The sequence below is a fragment of the Belonocnema kinseyi genome, chromosome 5 (genome assembly GCF_010883055.1).
Source record: "Belonocnema kinseyi isolate 2016_QV_RU_SX_M_011 chromosome 5, B_treatae_v1, whole genome shotgun sequence".
NCBI lineage: Eukaryota > Metazoa > Arthropoda > Insecta > Hymenoptera > Cynipidae > Belonocnema > Belonocnema kinseyi.
In genome coordinates, this window is record NC_046661.1 from 142,901,448 (window position 1) to 142,907,854 (window position 6,407).

The 6,407-nt window shown below is 24.9% G+C and overlaps 1 protein-coding gene across 1 annotated transcript in view; it reads left to right on the forward strand.

Moving 5' to 3' along the window:
• Positions 1-6,407, forward strand: part of LOC117173261 (adenosine 3'-phospho 5'-phosphosulfate transporter 1) — a 43,708-nt gene that overhangs the window by 6,775 nt on the left and 30,526 nt on the right. The window lies entirely within an intron of this gene.

Genomic DNA, 6,407 nt, shown 5'->3' on the forward strand with positions numbered 1-6,407 from the left:
TTAGAAGAGATAAAAAATGCAAAAACGGAGAAAGATATTTGGAAGTATATAAATAAACAAAGGAAGAAAAAGAATAGCATTAGTAGTGAAATAAAGATGAAGAACTGGAAAAATCGCTTCATGGACTACTTAGAAGGAACAGAAGCTCATTCTACAACGCAAGGGAAAAGGAATAGCCTACAGGAAGATTAATCCGACCTTAGCGACGAAGAAATTAATGACCAAATTAAGAAACTGAGAATGAAGAAAGCACCAGGAGAAGATGAAATACCGAATGACGCATGGGTATATTTAGAAGGGGATGACAAAAGGAAACTTTTTGAGCTGATAAGAAGAGTGTGGAATGGAGAAGGCTTACCGAATAGTTGGAGGAAAGGAATTATTACGCCGATATTCAAGAAAGGAGAAACAGAGGATCTGAAAAACTATAGACCGATCACTCTGCTTAACACGGCATACAAAGTGTATGCCATGATATTAAACGAAAGATCAGTGAAGGATTTGGAAGAGAAGAAAATATTACCGGACATACAGGCAGGATTTAGAAAAAATAGAGGAACAATAGACAATATATACATACTGCAGCATATCATAGAGAGAGAACTAGAGAAAAAGGGAGGAAAGATCTTTGCGTTCTTCATTGATTTAAAGGCAGCCTTTGATAAGGTAAATAGGGAAAAGTTGTGGAAAACAATGGAGATAAGAGGAGTAAGAAAAAGTTTAATTGAAAGAGTGAAAGAAATCTATGTAAAAATGGTTAGTGCGGTGAGGGTAAATGGCAATATCACAGAAGAATTTTGCGAAAAAGAGGGCCTTAGGCAGGGCTGTCCTCTTAGCGCTACACTATTCACTGTCCTGATCTCTGACATAGAAGAGGAAATGAGAAAAGAAATTGTGGGAGGCATAAAAGTTAGGAGTGAAAAATTCTGGTCACTTGTTTACGCAGATATAGCACTTTTGGCGAACAATGAAGAAGATTTTAGGGCAATGAAGAAAAGATTCGAAAAGTTCTTAGAGAAGAAAAGTTTAGTATTGAACGTAGAAAAATCGAAGGTGATGGTTTTCATAAAAGGTGGGGGCAGAGAAAAGGAAAGAAAATGGAATTGGAAAGGAGTAAATGTAGAGCAAGTGAAAGTATTCAAATATTTAGGGTACACATTCAATAAAAATGGAGGCTGTGATAGACACATTCAGGAGATTGTTAAAAAGGCCAACATTGTGATGAAACATACGTGGGGGATAGGAGAAAGACTCTTTAAGGACAATTTCAACAGAGGAATACATATTTTTAACAGCTTAGTGGTTGGAGTTCTGTTTTACGGGGCAGAATTATGGGGTTGGGAAGAAAAAGCCAGTTTAGAAAGGATCCAAGACCGTTATCTCAGGTGGACCCTGGGACTCGACCGTTATACACCAAGCTACATGGTTCTGGAAGAGACAAAAATCGAAAAAAATAGAGTGAAATTAGGAAGAAAAGCTATTAAATTTGAAGAAGGAATAGAAAATTTCGCAGGAAGAACAATTTTAAAAGAATGCCTAAAAGAAAAAAATAGTGGAAAGCTGAAGATAAGAAGTGTCCAAGAAAGGGAGCAATATCTTAAAAGGTGTGATTATAGTCAAGAGGGTTTAAAAACATTAAAAGATAAGACAGCTAATGTAAAAGAGATACTAAAGAAGACAGACTACGAAGTACAAAGACAAACACAGCTAGGTAAAATACAGGAATCTAGGTACAATAGTAGGTACAAACTAGTAAATACTGGATTAAAAGCAGAATATTTGTGTAAGGTAGGAAACAAAGGAAGTCACAAACTAATAGCTAGGGCGAGATGTGGCAATTTAGAGGATAAATCTAGATATTGGTTAGACGAAGGAAGCCAGATGTGCGCTTTATGTAAAAGAGAAAAAGGTACACTGGAACATTTAATTAGAGACTGCGAATTAATAGATAGACCAAATTTAGAAATTGAAGAAATGTTAAATGGTTTGTTACAATTTGTAACAAAATAATTAAATTTTCAATAAAAGAGATAAATTTTCAACCAAAAGGATCAAATTTCAACTAAGAAGACTAATTTTCTACCAAAAAAGATAAATTTGCAGTCAATTAGTTGAATTTTCAACTAAAAAAGATAAATTTCGTACAAGAAATAAAATAATTAAATTTCCAGTTAAAAAAATTACTTTTTAAAAAAATAGATAAATTTTCAACCAAAGAGATGAATTTGAAAAAAATCAGCTTAATTTTCAAACCAAAAAGAGAAATATTGGCAAAATAAATTATTTTTCGAACTAAAATTATGAGTCTTTAAAAAGAAATTTTTTGAACGTAAATAGTTCATTTTTCAACCAAGAAGGTGAAGTTTCACCTAAAAAGTATAATTTTCTACCAAAAGAGACAAATTTTCAATCAATTAGTTGCATTTTTAACTAAAAAATATCAATTTTGAACCAGAAATGGAATTATTGAATTTTTAATCCAAGAGGTGGTTCTTTAAAAAAAAGGTATTTTTTACCAAGTAGTTCAATTTTTAATGAAGTAGTTGAATTTTCTAACAAAAATATTAATTTTCTACCAAAAAAGATGAATCCTCGAACAAAATACTAGATTTTTCAAACAAATAGATATTTTTTCAAAACAATAGATAAATTTTGAACCAAAGAGAGGAATTTTTAATCCATGAGATGAATCTTAAAAAAAAATTTTTGCTAATTGGTTTAAATTTCAACCAAATAGTTGAATTGTCTACTAAAATTATTGTAGATATTGATATTAAATTACAACTAGAAATATTCCATTTTCAACAAAATAGATTATATATTTCAAACTAAAATTATAAATCTTTCAAAAAAACTTAATTTTCAACTAAATAGTTGATTTTTCAACAAAAAATATTAATTTTCTATCAACAAATAAGAAATGTTCTGCATAATTCTAGATTTTGGAACCAAATAATTAAACAAACATAATAATTAAATGTCCAACCAAAGAGACGAATCTTCAACAAAATTAGATTAATTTTCAAACCAAACGGAGGAATTTTCAATAAAAGAAATTAATTTTTAACTAAAATTATAGATCTCTAATAAAACAAAAAGTCATTTTTTGACCAAATAGTTCATTCTTTAAATAAAAAAGATGAATTTGGAGTTAAATTGTTGATTTTTTAAACAAAAAGATCAACTTTAAACTAAGAAGACTAATTTTATAACAAACAAAAAAAGGAATTTTCAACCAAATAGTTGAATTTTAAACTAAAAAAAAAATTTTGTAACAAGAAATGGAATAATCACATTTTCAGTTAAGAAAATTAATTTTCAACAAAAGAGATGAATTTTTTCACAGCAAAAAAATTAATTTTATACCAAAATAGACCATTTTTTAAACAAAATACTAGATTTTTCAATCAATTAGTTGAAATTTTAAATAAAAAAGAATAATTAAATTTTCAATAGAAAAAAGAAATTAATTTTTAACCAGAGATGAATTTTTAACAATGTCAAATTAATTTCCAAACCAAAAAGAGGAATTTCCAACAAAAGAAATTAATTTCAAACTAAAATTATAAATCTTTTATAAAAAAATAATTTTGAACCTAAATAGTTGATGTTTCTACTAAAAATATGAACTTTCAACTAAAAATTAAAATTTTCTCCAAAAAAAAATTAATTTTCAATCAATTAGTTTAATTTTCAACTAAAAAATATCAAATTTGCACCAGAAATGGAATAATTAAATTTTCAGTTAAAAGAAATTAATTTTCTTTCAAAGATATCAATTTTTAATTAAATTCAACAAAGTAGATTATATATTAATTAAATAGTTGACTTTTTAACCAAAAGATTAATTTTCTATTAAAAAACATGAATTTTCAATGACAGAGATATTATCTTTAAAAAATTATTTTTTTAACAAAGTAATTGAATTTTAAGACAAAAATTAAAAAAGAATTAAACCAAATTATTGAACTTTCAAGCCAAAAAGAATTATCAACAAAATATTTAAATTTTCAACCAAAGTGTGGTATTAGCAAATAAAAAAGATTTTTGAGCCAATAAAGAAAACAAAATTTGAACCTAATTATTGAATTTTCAAGCCAAAAAGACGATTTTTTTACAAAATATTTGAATTGTCCACCCGAAAATATGAATTTTCAAGCCAAGTAGTGGATTTTTGAAGAAGAAAAAATAAATTTTCTACAAAAAAGGTGAATTTTAAACTCGAAAATATAAATCTCCAAAATAAAAGTGAAGTTTTAACAAACTATTTCAACTTTCGTTGAATTTTCATGCCAAAAGGACGAACTTTTTGCAATAGATTTGAATTTTTCTATCTCAATATAAATTTTCAACAAAAAAGATGAATTTTTATCCAAGAAAATTAAGTTTAAATAAAAAAATGATGTTACTTTTAAATCAAAAATAGTTGAATCCATAAAAAAACACAAATTTTAAATAAAATAGTGGAATTTTAAAGCAAAAAAGATATTTCAGTGAATAAACCAAGAAGATGAAATTTCAATAGCAAATGATTTTACTTTTAAATAAAAAATAGTTGAATTCATAAAAAAGACGAATTTTCAACAAAACTAGTTGATTTTTCCAGAAAATAAGATTTTTTAGTTCGCAAAGAATAAAAATTTGAACCTTATTGTTAAATTTTTTAGCCAAAAAGACAAACTTTCTAGAATAGATTTGAATTTTCCACTCGAAATATAAATTTTCAACAAAAAGGATGAAGGTTCAAAAAAATGATTTTATTTTTAAATAAAAAATAGTTGAATCCATAAAAAAAACTAATTTTAAATAAAATAGTGAAATTTTCAACCAAAACGATTTTTTAGTCAATAAACCAAGAAGATTAAGTTTCCATCGAAAATTATTTTACTTTTAAATTTTAAAAAGTTGAAATTATATAAAAAAGACGAATTTAAAAAGTAAAGGTTGTTTTTTTAGATTAAAAGATTTTTTACTTGAAAAAGAATAATAATTTTAACCTAATTGTTGAATTTTCAATTGAAAAAGACGAATTTTCTACAATACATTTGGGGTTTTCCATCGAAAATATAAATTTTCAACAAAAAAGTTCAAGTTTTAGCCAAATAGTAGAATTTTCATTGAAGAAATGAATTTTTAATTAAAATTATGAATCTTCAAACAAGAAAAATTAACAAAGTAATGCAACTAATTTTATTTTATTTGATTAATTTAATTCCACTAATTCAACAATTTTAAACCAAATAGGTCAATTTTCAACTAAAATTATAAATCTTTAAAAAAATTTAACAAATTATTTAAACTATGAACCAAGTAGTTGAATTTGCAACCAAAACAGATTTTTAATTTTAAAAAAAGTTGAATTCGTCTGAAAAGACGAATTTTCAATAAAATAGTTGATTTTTCAACAAAAAAAGATTTCCAGTCAAGAAATAAAAAAAATTAATAAAAAAAAAAAACAAATTATTAACAAAATAGTTTCAATTTCAAACAAACAAGATGTGTTTTCAACTAAAATTAGGAATCTTCAACAAAAATTTTAATTAGTTAAATTTTTAACCAAGTAGTTGAATTTTGCAAACAAAATATATTTTTAATAAAAAATAGTTTAATTAATCTAAAAAGGCGAATTTTTAACAAAATATTTTATATTTGACCCAACAACAATTTTTAGTCAAGAAATTGAAAAGTCATTAAATTGCTCAATTTTCAAGCCAAATAATTTATTTTTCATCCTAAAAAGATAAATTTTCAATAAGATAGTTAATTTTTCAACCAACAAAGATTTTCAGTCAAGAAATTTAAAAAAAGTCATTATATTGTTAAAGTTTCATGCCAAATAATTGAATTTTCATCAGAAAAAGGCAATTTTTCAACAAAATAGTTTATTTTTCCATCAAAGAGATGTGTTTTCAACTAATATTATGTATCTTCAAAAAAAAATTTTGTAATTATTTACATTTTTAACTAAGTAGTTGAATTTTGCAAGCACAATAAATTTTCAATTAAAGATAGTTGAATTCTTCTAAAAAGATGATTTTTTAACAAAGTAATTGATTTTTCCACCAAAGAAGTGTATTTTTAACTAAAACTATGAATCTTCAAATAAACGAAATTTAACAAAGCAGAAAAATTTCTATCCAAGTAGTTGAATTTGCTACCAAAACATATTTGTGATAAAAAATCTAGTTGAATTCATCCAAAAAAACGAATTTTCAATAAAATAATTGATTTGTCAATCAAAAAAGATTTTCAGCCAAGAAATAAAAAAAAAGTAATTAAAAAAAATTGCAATTAGTTAAATTTTGAACCAAATAGTTGAATTTTGCAAAAAAATATATATTTTTAATAAAAAATAGTTGAATTAATTTAAAAAGACGAATTTTAAACAAAATATTAGAGTTTTGACC